This window comes from Podarcis gaigeae, assembly GCF_964106915.1.
Source record: "Podarcis gaigeae genome assembly, chromosome: 4".
NCBI classification, from domain to species: Eukaryota; Metazoa; Chordata; class Lepidosauria; order Squamata; family Lacertidae; genus Podarcis; species Podarcis gaigeae.
In genome coordinates, this window is record NC_139677.1 from 63,436,341 (window position 1) to 63,453,112 (window position 16,772).

Sequence of the window (16,772 nt, forward strand, 5' to 3'; positions counted from 1 at the left end):
TCAACAAAGATCTTACACGCATGCAAAACCTGGGAAAAAATTTAAAGCATTTAGTAACTGGGACGCCGTTTTCTGAATCAGCTGAAATTCTGAACCCTTTTCATAGCCATACCTACACATGCATTGAATTATTCTATGCTGTACATTACAAAGGCACAGAAAATGTGGGTGTACTGATCCATCCATAGCAGTTTCCCACAAAATAAAGTAAGTTGGTGGTGTCAGCACCACATAAAGTCCCAAGTAGTCCTCTGAGCTGTGACAGTGTCAAGGCCATTTTGTCCATGAAAGGTCACAGCAGGCGCACCAACCAAGTTGGTGAAAGGTGTTCTAAGCCTCCATCATTAAAGGTTTCACACACGCTATGCTATGTCACTCTTCTCCCACAATAATTCAGATGACCTTTTCATTTTAGAGACAGATTTGGTATTTATTTCTTTGTGTGCCAATTTCTTTCTTGCTTCAAAAAACAAAATGGGCAAAGATGGACAAGCAGCCAAATATCCTAGGGTGTGCAAAACCTTAAGGAGGAGGAAAGCAATTTTGAAAAAAATCTTTTAGCAAAACAGGCAGTCAACCCCCTGCTGTGCTGCTTATCTACATCAAATCAAACCAACCCAAATTGTCAACGTCCTGATTATGGAATTGTTTCCACTCTGGAAACAGTTTGCCGTAGTCGAGAATGATTCGCTCTAAATTGGGGTTATGTTTCATTTGAGTCTACAGAATGGTATCTGGAGAGCCCAGTCAGCAGAAGCTGAGCTGCAGGATGTGCGTGAAAGTACCATTGCAGGTTAACAGGATAGACAGCGGAAATTGAACTGGTGCACACTGGAGCCCATGCTTCATCATTCCGGCAATGATTTGCTAAATAGGACTAGTCATTCTTGCTATCAATTAAAGGAGAAACTAATTTACAGTAGTTAAGAATAAAATCCCAAAGGATTCTTGATAGGCTGGGGCTTGATTAGCTATAAAACAAAGATTCATTTGATAGGGATGCAGTGCATTATAGTTTTTTGAACATTGTTAAAGATCTTTCCCCCATCAACTCCACTGGGGTTGTGGAGGAAAGGCTTCAAATCTGTGGAAAGAGGCCCAAGACACAGCACACATTAATTGGCAAAGACCCGGGGCTAGTAGTCGTTTTAATTGAGTGTTTAACCATAGTCCAATGTGTATTTTAATATATATTCTCTTTGTGAGTAATTGCTAAAAAGTCATTTATGTCTATATTTTAATTCTTAAAGGCAGTTATTCTCTCTCTCTCTCTCTCTCTCTCTCTCTCTCTGTGTGTGTGTGTGTGTGTGTCCCCAAAACCTGTTTCTCGTTTCATTGTTCACAAAACAGGCGAGGTACGACTTCAAATATCCTGCTGCCTCTATCTGCCTCGGTAGAGTGTCACCTACCACCAGCACATGTCTCTTCTTCTGGGAAGCAGTTGGAATCATTCTGTACACTGTACCTTCCATAGCCTCCTTGATGTATTCTGAGTTCTGTAACTGCTGCCCTTGCTCCTCTGGCCCATAATCAGTGTCTGTGTGTCATGTTCATCCAGGGGTTCATCTCCTGCAATGGAAGAGCTTCCTCCTCCCTAGGGGCAGCCCAGCTGTGTCACTGTTCCAGGACAGTCCACTCTGCTTAGTCAAGAAATCCCTCATCTTGCTCAGTAGCCTGAAGTGTGGATAGGTGGGCCTCAAGTCACTGTACCCTCTCTTCCAGCAAGGCAACCAGCTCACATTTGCTGCAAGTCTAGTTTTGCACATTCTCAGGCAGGAAGACAAACATGGAATAAGTGTTGGAATAAGCAGCTCCCTCACTGTTCATGTCTCTTGGTCCTATGTACACTGTGAAACAGCACTCCAAGCTTTCCCCTCAAAATGTCCTCACAAACCCCCATTTACAAGTGCTGGTCACAAGCTCCCAGAGGCTGCAGTCAGCTAAACAGCACTGCTGATATAGCTGCTAATGAAGACTGGTGTTGGGACTGATTGCAGCTTCAAATGGTACAGATGATCTTCTTCCTTAATGTTATAGTTTTTATAACTCAGTGGTCACACTGGTCTCTTATCTTAGCAACTAAAAGAGATTGCTAGAGGATGGAAATGGGTGAATGTGGCATAGCAATTTAAATCCCTCTTTCCCTAAGCATTTGGAATCACAGCATAAGGCCTGGGCTCTGATTCTGAAATCTTTCTTTGACTTTCAGTAATTCAATGAGTAAAATTCAGAAAGTTAACTCTGCAGCCATGCAGCTTAATAATAATTGTGAGGAACTAGGGCCAAGGTGAACTAAAATGGAGATATTGCTGGTTTCAATTCACATGCTTCTTTTCTTGAAAAGAAAAAAGAAAAACCCAGAAAGCAACCTTTGTGGGAAGCATCAGGAAACTTGCACAGCTCTGATAAGAAAAGACATATCATAAATATTCATTAAAAATTACCTTTTCTGGATCATGAATTTTTCAAACAGGCACCGATTTGACCTCTGCAGAGAAGAAAATCCAGACTATAAGGTCCAGTTTCAGCTTTTTGAGATATGTAAATGCTCCCCAAATCATGTTATTCTAGTTAAACATCTATTCAAATATTGTGTGGAAACTATTCACTTCAGTTCTGAGATCCGGATTTAGCATTCATTTTAATACAAGCTGTAATTTTACATTCTCAAAGCATTGCCTACTGTCCTTTGTGAACTGCCATTAATAACCATGGTTTGCATACTAAATAGTTTCGTAAACTACTATGCTTGGCCTTCTAAATGTTTTTGTAACTCTAGCCATTTTACTATGTCAGTAATGTATTTATTTTCATTTTGTAATTATTTCAACTGTAGGGGGTCTGGATTCTGAAAGCTATGGGATTACTTATCTGGTTTTTTGAACATATACCCTTCATTTATGGCATTTCGTCAGGAATTAGAAGAAAGCTTACTTTATTGAACCAAACATTTAAAGAAAAACTTGAGTACGCCTTCCAGCCCTTTCATATAGGTAAATGAGCAGCTAATAAAAAAAAGGTTAGTGGTTTATATATTAAGTCCCTACTTGACTCATACAAAATTGATAAAATATGCAGTTTGGGGTTTAAAGTCACTGGTACAGCTGTTATTTCAGAAATTCACATTATTACCTCTTCCCCAAATTTGTACATGACAACAGGTACCTCTTTTGTTTCATCCCCTCCACATAGGGGAACAGACTCTAATTATATGTGCAAAATGAACTGGAGTCAATAACTGTCAATAGACTATTTTTAAGACGTTTTCTTGGATATTGCATGTATATAAAAGGGGCAGTAAGCCATAGTTTTTCCTCACTGCAGATTATCCAATACACTTCCAAGATCCATCTCTCAAAGAAGAGAAGGGAGAAAACTGAAGGTCTAACAGCTAAGAGCATATAAGAGAGACAATTCTTCTGCACGTTCAAGATCTAACCAAAGGCCAAAAGAACTCATATTCCTAGTGGCTGCCTCCCTTGTCTTAGACATACTTAGAAAGCTCCATCTGGGTGATAAGGTCTACCTCCAGTGAGAAATCATCTTCAGTTAATGTGTCCCAGCCTGTTTCATTAGCCATTAACTCTGACCATAGCTCAGCTGGCTCTTCTGGAATAGAGCCTGAGGAGAGCAACACTAATTTTTCAGAATGGAGAGCTGCTGGCAAAATGAGATTCTCTTTTTCCGGAGCTTCAGAGTAAATGGGGAGATCTTAGTCCAGCTTTGAGGGCAAATACTTCCCCATTAGCATATTTTCTCCAAATCCCCAATCTAGTCCTCTGAAGACAGAGAGTCAGATCCCAGGGACATGATGTTAACTGGCATCCCATAACGTTCTAATATCTCCAGCCCACAACAAATAAAGGTTTCGTGTCAACATTATTCTCTCAATTCATCTTTTTATGATGGACGATACATGTTATATAGCAAATGGAATTCTACATTTGTAATGAAACAGGTTCACCAGCAATTCTGGGGCTGGATTGTGGTCAAACTCTTACTCCCTGCTGTTTTTTGCCCAAGGCATGGAAGATACACGGCTGTAGCAAAAGGGTATTTTTGTTCATTCAAGGTGAGCAAAATTCCACCAGGAATTCTAACTTGACCAGGTCCTCCCCTCCTGTTGCTGTGCCCATCCCAAGCTGTCACAGGGGCTCCCATACTTCATTTTCAGGTGTTCACAACACATATACTAAAGAGCAGGCGGGTTGCTGGGAAAACTCCATTGTATGAGCCTGATAGCTTCTGCACTTTGCTGGCTCGAACAGAGTGTCAGCAGCCTGTTCCTTTAGCTTTCTTTGGTTTTCTTTGAAAACTCATTCTTGAAATGCTTGCAGTATCTACTCACCTTGCAGTGTTTCGCTTAAGACAACTCTGTACAGGAGATATGATAACTGAAAAGCTGAGAATATCACTTTGAAAACGACTGTCCAGTTTGATTCCTGCTGGTAGCCTTTGTAAATGGATTTTGAAATGTGAAGAGTCTGTGACTAACGGGAGGAAATGGGATCCGGAATCTCTAGATTTTTGTTATGTATAACACTCTGTTGACCACAGTGGTTTTCAAACCTTGATAATTCACTTAAGCACCTCCATGATTTGTTGGTCAAGATAAACATAAAACCCTTCTAGTGTGGAAATGTAAAAAAGAAATCTTAGCATGATTTAAACCCAGGCAGTGAGACATCTTTAGCATCAGGAATTGCATTAGAAAGCAGCTATCTTAGTTCATGAAGTGTACCCTTCCTAGGTTGTCAGGGGCTTAGGGCTGCTGCAGTCTGCAGTGAATGAAGGGCAATAATAGCTACATTTAATCAAACACTAAAGCCAAATGATAAATATTAAATGCGTCCTTTAAAAATGTTAATCTTCCTTTTAGGCTTTGTTTTTACATGACATTTTAAATTACCTTCTGACAGATAAATTCTATATGCCTCAGACACTAAAGTAAGCCCATTTGTTTGGTTGGGAAGGCAGAAATCTGACAGTGACTTTTATTATGTTTTACATTTTAATGCACACATCCAGCACAGAGCTGAAGCAAGCTGCTTCCTAGAGATTTGAGATGTGGCATATAGTGTGCCCTTACCCCCAAAAGCAAGGTATATGCACACATACAAGCCATTCTTTATGAACAACATGATTGCTATTTGCCTATTTCAAATAGAATCCAAACGTGCCAAGCACAGCAAGAATATTGAGAGCAAAGAATGCTTAATATTCTAGCCCAGCTCACTAAAAGAAGAAGGGGGGAAATTGAAGCATTGAAGTGACAGAGCAGTGTTCTGTAGAGCAACATGATGTGTCTGCTTTAAATGGAGAATAATGGATTTAAGTTTAGTGCAGAACTAAAGGGCTCAATTACTATTCATGAATTCTGAAATGTTCTACTTCAGAAACTCTTTTTGCATGAAATGTTCATCAGAATCAATGTGTGAAACTACAAGAAAGTAAACCTTTTCCACCCTTCGCACAATGCAGTTCTTAACTAGACCGGTACATTTACAAAAGAGCATTTCATTGGAATTCCTGAGTCGGTAAAACTAGCTACCTAAAATAAATACAGCGGATTGCAATGGCGGTTGTAGGTGAAGAACCCCTGCTAGCTCCCATTTGGAACGTGTGCGTTTCCTGTGCTAAATGGACTACCATTTGTCTTGAGGCTTCCGTACTTTGAAGGAGTCGTTGCCATGGGGACAGGAGGTAATCTTTTTGTTAGTGGAGACATTAATTTGTCACTCTTTAAAGGCAGCAGTAATGATTTTACTATTGAAGGAGCCCCAGAGATATTTTGTTTCATGTTCCGGGAACATTATTCACCATGAAACCAACACTGACACTCATCTTCCTACACTTCAGCATTTCATTTGGACTACACAGTATAATCCTGTAGCTCTGAAGTCCCAGAAAATGCTATCAGGATTTTGCATGACTGAGGCTGCAATCCTAAGCACACTGACTTGGACGTAGTTCCATTGAAATCAATTGGACTTTGTCAGCTCCATATGCTTAGGACTGAGGTGCTGGGTCTGAGAGCATTACAGATAAAGCACAGCAGGTTTAAAGAACTCTGTAAGTGCAAGTTGAAAATACTGTGCACTTGCATTTTAGAAGTAGTAAGATGTGTGATGCACATACACACACACACACACACACACAACTCTGCACACATATATTCTTCAAATATCAAGTACGGTATATGCTTCTTGATAGAAGAGCTGGGCCAAACTTTGCCAAATTGGTCCTTCCAGATGTTTTGTACCACAAGTCACATCAGCCCCTGCTAGTATAAAATGTAGTCTTATTTATTATTTTTTGAGAGTCTTTGTATATATCCCACTCTTTAGTTGAAAAATCTAGAGTGGTTCACAACCCTATAGATACAATCTCCATAAAATCAATACATTAAAAACAATAAATACATCTACTTCCACAGTCGATCCAGTAGCACCTTATACCAAGAACAAACCTAGTTGGTCTCTAAGTTTTTGTGTGTATGCACACTTCTTCAGATACACTGAAACAGAACTCACCAGACCCTTATATAACTTCTGTTTCAGTGTATCTGAAGAAGTGTGCATGCACACAAAAGCTTATACCAAGAACAAACTTAGTTGGTCTCTAAGGTGCTACTGGACATTTAAAAAATTTTTTATATATATTTCGACTGTGCCAGACCAACACGGCTACCTACCTGAATCTACTTCCACAGTAAGCCAGAGAATAAGTACTACAAGGCTGGTATTATTGACCAAGAAAGGCTTGGGTAAACAAAGTCTTTAGCTAGTACCAAAAACACAACGCCATAAATTCCTGTTATTGAACCTTGCTGTCATTTTAAGTATGCCACAGTTTGCCCAGGAAGGAATGCAGTGTGCCTACATATATAATGGAAAAAAGCAGTAGCATGTAATTGATCACCTCCACCCACATTCATTAATAATAAGGGAACCTCTTGCTTGTTATACACGTCAGCATGAGAATTCCAGAAAATGCAGACCTCTTCTGCCCCAGCTGACCTACTCAGACCATCCAAGAAACATCCTAATTTGGCTGGCTTAGAGCCCAGACAGAGTAAATACCATGCTTGAGGTGCTGCTACCACTCAGACAAATTAGCATTACATAAAAATTAGGACTCTCCACTGGATATATGCACAAAAGATCCTCTCTTGCTCACCATATACCTTTGAACTTATTACCATAGGCAGAAAACTGAATCATCAATGGATTGAACACTTAGATTCCCAAATATTATAGACCGTTCCACCTTATTTGTTCTAGAAAAACCATCACCCAAGTTACCAAGTGCTATCATCTTCAAAATGACATTCTTCACTCTTCAGGGGATCTTTCCTAGCCTAAATTGACCCCTTGCAGCCTGCAGTTTGGGGGCAGAATCTAGTGGATAACTAACAAAGGGAATGTGACCTTGTTGCTTCTCCAGGATATCTCATAGGCTTTTCTAACCATTGATCAATGTATCCTGTGGGGCACCATTTTATGGTGGTTTAGCTCCTATGTTCAGGGTTGGTTTCGGAGGAGAGAACTAGGTAGCTTTGCCTCAGTCCTCTAGCAATGGAACTGTGGAGTACGACAGAGTATGATGTGTCCCCAATTTTATTCCATATCTGTATGAATTTTATTCATATCTATGTGAAGGTGCTGAGAGAAGGCATTAGGAAATTTGGGGCAAGGTGTCACCAGCATAATACTGCATGAACTTTATTCACACTCACACCCACTTATGTTTACTTGGAATCGCAGGGAGCAATTCTCCATACTGTTAAGTAAATCATCCCACCAGCACAATAATTTCAGTTTGTCGTATGGAATTATCCTCCCTTTCCCTGCTGCACTGTTTGGGGGAGAGGGGCCATGCAAGGGGTATAGAAGGAACAAAAAGACCTGTTGTGTTAGCAGAAGAGCTTCTGCTGGTTTCCATTAGCAGGACTCAATGGTTGAATCCATGGTATAGCGGTTAAGAGCGATAGACTCGTAATCTGAGGAACCGGGTTTGCTTCCCCACTCCTCCACATGCAGCTGCTGGGCGACCTTGGCCAGTCACACTTCTCTGAAGTCTCTCAGCCCCACTCACCTCACAGAGTGTTTGTTGTAGGGGAGGAAGGGAAAGGAGAATGTTAGCCGCTTTGAGACTCCTTCGGGTAGTGATAAAGCGGGGTATCAAATCCAAACTCTTCTTCTTCTTCTTCATGCCGTTTCTCAATATAATATTCCAGTTCTCTAAACTCTACAACTTTCTTTTTTCTTTTTTCTAGTGCATAACTATTAAGTATTCAAGACTTGGAGAGAAGCAAGTCACTCTACTTTCAAACGATACACTTTCACATGAATTGAGAAACAGATGCAGAGCCATGCACTGTTATATATGGGCATACGAAGTTGTCTTATACTGAGTCAGGGCATTGGTGCATCTAACCCACACTTATCTCCTCTGACTGGCAGAAGGTCTCCAGAGTCTCTGGCAGAGGTTATTTCCATTACCTGCTAGCTGAGCACTTTTCTGAAGATGCCGGGGACTGAACTTGGAAACTTCTACATGCAAAGCACTTGATCTTTATATTGAGCTCTGGCCTTTCCTCTGCCTCTAAAACATCAGAAAATGGGGCAGTACAGCTCAACAGCCTGATAAACCTTTTGCTATGTTCTCAGGAAATAAAGCAGAACAGATGAGAGAGGAATTACATTTCTTCCTAGCACAATCAAGTCGTCAGGTATGATCTTTCCTTAACTTTGTTGTGGTACCTACCAGGAGTAGACAAGGAACCGCTGGCTTAAAAAAAAATGAATGTGCTTAATGATATCTATAATTAATAAATATATTTGCATAATGTTCAAATGAGACTTTCTGGATTGGTGGACTGGGTTGTAGTGATGCTGTTTATTTTGGATGTTAGACTTCTGTGTTTAATAGATTAAGCATGTGAACTTGTGTCCCTTTTTCTATATTACAAATTTAGGCTTGTACTTAGAGTGGTAAATCGAAAATTTTAATGAATCAACAGTGGCCAAGCTGCCCCCCCCCTTTTTGGTGGGGGGCAGATAATAGAGAAATTTGTGAAGGTGATTTCTAATGCCTCAGAAAACAAAGTTCTTTTGTTTGCATAGCCAATCCCTCAAAACAGCATATGCATAATTTTATCATCACTGTGTGCCATCTGGAGTGTATTGAATGAACTACAATTTCAAAATGAGGTGAATGGTATCATTTAATTTCATGCCTTTGGAGCAAGAAAGAGATATTACTCAAACAGATATTAGGTTTATTTGAAGTGAGGACAATCATTAAAAGATTCATTGTGAAAAATACAGCCATTATTGCTTTACCAGAAAGGAGAAAGATTGCTAAGAGTCCACTGTTATATACTTAAAATAGATATTATATTTAAATAAACACTCCTCTAAATAGATCTTTGAGTAGATAAATAATAAAATAACAAGGAATGTTTTGGGAAAGATTGCACTGGTTTTAATAAAGGGTATTGTGGACAAGGGACCACTTTGCTGTTTTTCACAGGGCTTTTATTTCATAGGGGGAGACAGTAACAAAGAGATGCAGTTAAGACTCCAGTCAAGAGCTCACAAAGTGGGAAATAGCATTATGAGCACCTGGGAATTGTACTGCTGCCAGAACACAGAATTTGTGGTTCACTTCAACTCGAGCGTTGACCAGTGGTGACCAATAAAAGAATCTGTAAGGAAACGTAAATATTGCAGTTCAGTCCTCCGAGCTGGAGAGATGTCATAAATTTCTACTAGACTTCCTGCAGTAGACTTCCAGGAAGAATGCAGGGGGAACATACCAGTATTAAACTGGTCTTTGAAACAGAGAATAATGCAAATGCATTGTCAAAGAAGTAAGAGGCTTTCACAATAGCTTTTCACTCCTTTATATAACTCTCTCCTAAAAAATTTTTTAAAGGAAGTTATAAAAACTGCTTTATCAAAGAGCTATCTAAGCAGTGTACATAATAAAATTGTAGATCAAACACAGCTAAAATCCACGAAACTATTAAAAACAACAACATATATAAAATACTGATCATTAAAACACAAATAATGATCATTAAAACACATATAAAACCAGTAAAATCTTTGCAAGAATATAGGTAACTATATGTGGGCAGACTGGCTGAAATAAAAACAAAGTTTTCAGCAGGAATCATAAATATAGTGAGGGCACCTGTCTAATGTCATTATTCAGGGAGTCTGAACCCCAGGTGCTGCCACACAAATATACTGATTCCTCGCAAACACAGAACTTACATTGTGTATCACTTGGAAAAGTGCAAGTTCCATAGTATCTGCCAAATACGCACAGATGAGGCACATATATTTCAGCAGACTTGCAGCATATCTTTTTATACAGATTTACACAACCCACAAAAGAAACCATACTATAAGAAAGGAGGGTCTATACAAAGCATGGAACAGAGTGAGGTTACCACGTATACACATTTTTTTTAACCCATTACTTGGTAGGAGAACTGCAGTGCAAAATTCATGGGAATGCGAACTTGAAGGATAGCTTGAATATTGTTTTGGAAATCATGAATCAGCTATGGTCACCTTTAAATGCAAACCAAATCCAATTTCTGCCCCATCACTAGTGGCATGTTACAGCAATTAGTGTCTCTTATTGTGGCAACTGGATTAATTTGTAAGCGCTTACCATGACTTCTAATACCAAAGTTCATTATTAGCTTGGAAGATTTTCCCAACAAGGAAAGGCTAAAGGATTTGAGGTAGGGATACAGTGGTAATCTGACAAATTCAATTTATACAAATTTATACAAATTCAGTATTACATTTCCACTGCTATAGACAATTATCATCATTCATTGCTGAGTCTATCCTATTTATGTTCTATCAGCAAAAATTATCAGCCACTGAATGATCAAATTTTTGTGCAACCTGATAAGAAGCAAAAACAGTGGCTGAGTGTAGGAAAAATTCTTGCATAAACTAGATTCTTATTTATTAAGAATGTTCCCACTTCCCTATACAGCAACAATCAATGAAATGCACTGACGAGTTTTCAGGAATTAATGTTGTTGTTGACGTATCAGTCACTTTATACAATAAAAATGGTAAAATACAACACATAAAAGGAATTTAAAACCAGAAAAATTAAAACAATTAACAAAAAAAATACAAAAAAAGCTCATCCAGCAATATATTAATCCGGACAAGTTGTACCTCCCTACTAAAAGATAAGCACCACCATAGGATACAACATTAAGTAACTAAAGGCCTGCGAAACAAAAAGGTCTTAGTGTAGCATCAAAAGATTGATAAGGTTGGTGCCAGCTGCATCTTCCTAAGGCAGCATTCCACAGATGGGAGGACACCACTGAAAAGGCCCGTTCTCCTTCATTTTCCTTTGATTTATAATACTGGAACTTACAGTTTCTTTCTGCAACTTGGTGCCCTCCAGATTTTTTGGACTCCAGTTTTCATGATCTGTGATGTGGTGATCACACAGGGTCCCCGGACGTTTCACCGTCTATTGAACCCTGTGCCACCACTTTATTTCTCGCTGCCACCACCCAGGCCCTACCTGGTACAATACTGAGTCCAGTCAGGGTTAAACTGGAACATAAACTTCCGTTTATTTATTGCAGTTTAACAAGCGTCTGGTTTCCTAAACGGTATTGGTCAATTACAGTCATGGTGTGCCTATCCAGATCTATTTACTTGTCTTCCTAGCCCCTAACTGTTCCTGACTCAGCTTATTTCGCTACACTAACTCAACCTACCCACAGACTCTATCCCAATTCACTCCCACTCCAACCACCCACCCAACTCCCAACAAACTCTTTCCTTCACCCCTCCCAGAGCTGGTTTTATAGTCCCTCTGACTCCACCCCCTGGGTTCTGATTGGGTAACCTGTTTAACTATTTCACCTCCAGCACTCTCCTATGTTAACATCACACATGACCACTGGAACTCAATCCAAAACAACTCCATGGCACCTATTTGTAGAATGCTGACTAGGGCTGCAATCCTAAGACCACTTCTGTTCTAACATTGTTAGGATTGCAGCCTTAGAGCCACCCAAATTATTTGATTGCCTGTAGATTCAAGACAATCAAAATAAAGTTTTCTCTCATGCAACATTTAATTAAAATATGGAAATCACAAGCGCAAGACATGCTGATGATCACTAGCACTTTCGAAAAGAGGTAAACAATTTAACAGAGGGGAAAGCCAACCAACAGCTATTAGCCAATGAAAACTAAATGAAACTGCCACAATCAGAAATTGATACTGGTAGCTAAAGGGCAAAGCAAGGGAAGGGTAAGGGTGTCCTGGAGGCATCTGGCTGGCCATTCTTAAAAAGCAGAATGATGAAACTAAATTGACTTGGGGTGCTCAGGCATAACTGTTTATATTCTAATTTATGCCAAATGTAATGTCTATAATCATGTCCAAGTTGAATATAATTATTTTATACCAAGGTTTTGTCAAAGCTTCTGCAAAGGATCGTTAAAAGAAGACTCAGCAACATAAAGCATTATCTTTTCGCATTCTTACTGAAATATTCTGACAAATTATTATTCCCATATGCCAAGCAACATATATAATACTTAAAATATGAAGGAAAACATCATTATTTTTGAAGACACAAGCTGTTTCTGTTAATGCGCTTCTCAGCACGATTGGTAGTCTATAGGAACAATAAAAATAAGTCCTTGGTATCTTTTAATAATAATAATAATAATAATAGCACCTCATTTTCTGACAGCTTTTTTGTCCTTGAAAATCTGACTTTAGAGAATAGTCTGTGCTATGAAAAATACAAAGATGTAACATATGTAGATTAGTTAAGTTGTTGTTGTTTAAGAAAAACCTCACTCTGTCAGCTTGTCTTTGCTATTGAGTATAGATTTCTGTAATTGTATATCTGTTATACTCAGAGGTTCCAGCTTATGTGGCTTGTCAACTGAGTTATGAAGAATAAGTCAGTGTACTACTCACATTGGTTACATTCAAGCTCTAGGTTTCAAGGACAGCAACCTTCTCAGTACCAGGTATGGAGGAGCAACAAGAGAAGACTGTTGTCTCATGAGCATCTGGTTGACTTTCATGGGAAACAGGATAGGAACGCCCACTCCTAGGAGCTGAAACCTCTTGAGGCCCCCAATATTTGTTAGTGGGGAGGCTGCCCACCTTGATGTTTGTCTGGACATCATGTGTGATGTCACGATGCCATGTGTGATGTCACAATGTTGTGTGTGACGCCTAGATGCAGCGCTGTCACACAGGACACCTGGATGTGGCACGGTCGCGCAAGCCAGCAACACTGTGGCTTGTTCTCCTCTGCCTTCTCCTGCTGTGGAGAGGAAGCAGCCCCTGGCTCAAGGCAGCAGCAGGAGGCAGAAGAACTGCCAGCCATGGAAGCTGAACTGCCACGCAACACCCGGACATTGTGTGCAACAGTGAGTCTGGACATCGCGTCCGACATCCAGGTGTCACGCACAATGTGACATCATGCACAATGTCTGGATGTAATGCTGTGACATCACACACAACCTTAGCTCCCTCAATTGCTTTCCTGAGTTGGCAGACCTGTAGCAGGACCTTTGATCTGATCTAGCAGGCTGTGATCCAGCAAGTGGCTCTCATTTCAGTTCTGGTCTATGAATAGAATTGTTGTGTTGGGGCTCCTCTGTATCCTCTGTGGTGAGAACTGCAGGGCCTGCTCCCTTCCAAGGCCTTTTCCAACTGGCCCAGGGGGCGGGGCCCAGGCTCTCAAATTCCCAGCTACAAGGACTCCTGTGGCAGTGCCTAGAGAATGGGGCTGGACTCATTTGGAACAAACTCTTGGGGAAGTATGGGGTTGTTCTGCTATTGCTTCCCTGTTTTATGTGTCTAATGTGTTTTAAAATGTCCTTAAGCAGTCAGTGGCATTTTAAGCTTTTCCTTCTCTCCCCCCCCCCTTTTGCTTTGTTGGGGAGGGTGGGATGGATATATGGTTGGGGATTAATTTTAGTATAACTGTTCTGTTTTTGGTTTTTTTTTTGTTATTTTATTGGTTGTTGTATAGTTTGCGTTTTGTTTTTAAGGAGCGGGATCAGGGCTGCCTGGGAGTGGGCCCCAGCCAACAGAATGGCTGGGGCAAGTTCCACAGGGGTGGATGCACTGGGGCATCCAATCTCAGTGATCATGGGCAGGAGAAGGAGTTACGCTAAGACCAGACCATGTCATTACCGAGGAGGCAGGCTTAGTCATTGCTTGAAGACTATCCCTGCTTCCGGGTCTGGTCTTGACCAGATGGATACTGGAATCAACAAGGGAAACCCACATGACCTGAAGGTGTTGCTGTGCAATGCCCGGTCAATGATGAATAAAACCACTGCCATCCATGACTTGATCGTGGATGGAGGATTTGACTTGGCATGTGTAACAGAGACTTAGTTGGATGAAGCAGATGGGCCTGTCCTTGCCGCTGCTTGTCTACCAGATTTCTCGTATGCACAGCAACCCAGGTCATGTGGGCGGGGAGGGGGGTTGCACTGATTTTTAGGAAGTCACTAGCTTGCACCAGGCATCCTACTGGGAAGACCCAGTTCTCTGAGTGCATGTTCTGGAAGTTGGACAATAGGGGCAGTACAGGATTCCTTTTAGTGTACCGACCTCCCCGCTGCACCAAGGATTCCCTGCTCAAGCTGCTTCAGGTCGTTGGGGATGTTCTCCTGGAGACACCTAGTTTGGTTGTCCTAGGGGATTTTAACATCCATGCCGACATGACCTTACAAGGGGCCGCTTGGGACTTCGTGGAAACCATGGCCTCCATGTGGCTGTCCCTGAATAAGTTTGGACCAACTCATAGTCACAGACATGCCTTAGACCGGGTGTTCACCTCTAGTGATGTGGGTGATCTGACACTAAGTAAAAGCGAAACGAAAGAAGTGCCATGGTCAGACCACTTCCTGGTGCAACAGGACTTCTCCACGACCCTTCCCCTCTGCAGGGAGGTGGGACCAATTCGGATGGTCCGCCCCCACCACTTAATGGATCCAAATGGTTTCCAGAGAGTGGTAGGGGACGCTTTATCCCATGTTGATGGCCTTTCAGCTGATTCCCTGGTGGCTCGCTGGAATGCGGAGTTAACCAGCGCTATCGATTTTTTGGCTCCGAAGCGCCCTCTTTGATTGCATGGAGCCCAGACAGCCCCGTGGTTTTCTTCAGAGCTGAGGGCGAGGAAACAATCGCTGAGATGGCTAGAGCGCCAGTGGCAGAAAACTCATTCTGAATCAGACTGGACATGGGTTAGAGCTTAACGTCGAGCCTACCAAGTGGCGATAGTGATGGCAAAAAGACTTCTTCACCACCTCTATTTCATCTACTTTGGCTCCCAGTACGTTTCCGAGCACAATTCAAAGTGTTGGTGTTGACCTTTAAAGCCCTAAACGGCTTCAGCCCAGTATACCTGAAGGAGCGTCTCCACCCCCATCGTTCAGCCTGGACACTGAGGTCCAGCGCCAAGGGCCTTCTGGCAGTTCCCTCACTGCGAGAAACAAAGCTACAGGGAACCAGGCAGAGGGCCTTCTCGGTAGTGGCGCCCACCCTGTGGAACACCCTCCCATCAGATGTCAAAGAGATAAACAACTACCTGGCATTTAGAAGACATCTGAAGGCAACCCTGTACAGGTATAGGGAAGTTTTTAATGTGTGACGTTTTAATGTATTTTTTAATATAATGTATTTTTAACAGAGTGGTTGGGGAAACCCAGCCAGATGGGCGGGGTACAAATAAATTATGATGATGATGATGATGATGATGATGATTAACAAATTAGCAAATTCCAAGGGATTCCAAGCAAATTCCAATTTCTGATGTGTTATACGCCTATCAACAGGCTTCTAAATTTTTCCACCAAGTCATGTATTGTTTTCAGATAATGCAATGAACCACTGGGTGTATTAATTTATATACTGTCACAAAAACATGGTTCTGTGAAAAGAGCTATGCATTAAACCAAAAGGCTTCCCTTCATATCAGCTTACAGAGCTCAAACTTGCATGCTGTTCCTTTGTAAAGTTTCTACCATGTTTGAATCTAAGCCACAACACTTTAATATATTGTTAGATTATTATTTTGATGGGGGGACGGGACAGTAGGCTATTATTATTACTATCATTGTCATCATTTTGTATAGAAGCTAAAACAAAACAAAATGAGATATAACTGAGTAACAAACACCAAAAGTGAAAGATGTCCAGGACTAGAAACATGAATGGGATTTCTACCTTTTAAAGCATTTGAATAGCATTTTATTAGATACCTCAAAGTGATTATACTGTAACATGATTCACACACAGATATACACTAATATAGAATTATTGGATATATAATTGTTTTGTGTACCAGCAATCACTGACAAAAGCAGAAGGGAAAAGCCGAAGGAGAGCTTAAGGATAGAGCAATTCAACCAAAAACTCATCATGTTTCTAGTTTAAAAATATATTCACCACCGGGTCTGTGATAAATTGAACTGTGCTGCTCTATTCCAAAACACAGCATGTTAGTAGTAAGATCCATAAAATAATACAAAAGCAGTCCTGAATGTGAGTATGGTTTACATGCTAAGAGTTAATAAATTGTTAAATTTCTTACTTAGATTCTGACCTATACTTGCAAAGTATTTTAAAAAGGCACCATAAATGAAATGCCATAAAATCCATAATGCCACAGAAATCCTAAGTCCACAGTCTGTCTCTTTAGCAGTTTTAGAGGCATTAAG

General features: G+C 40.7%; 1 long non-coding RNA gene across 1 annotated transcript; it reads right to left on the minus strand.

Annotated features, from left to right (window-relative positions):
- Nucleotides 1-823: 823 nt before the first annotated feature.
- LOC310843864 lies at nucleotides 824-13,210 on the minus strand. Its single transcript, XR_014563715.1, has 7 exons — nucleotides 13,003-13,210; nucleotides 12,755-12,811; nucleotides 8,505-9,712; nucleotides 6,695-6,783; nucleotides 4,349-4,453; nucleotides 2,445-2,488; nucleotides 824-1,767 (listed from the first exon to the last, which is right to left on the minus strand). It is a non-coding gene; the product is annotated as an uncharacterized lncRNA (long non-coding RNA).
- Nucleotides 13,211-16,772: the final 3,562 nt, after the last annotated feature.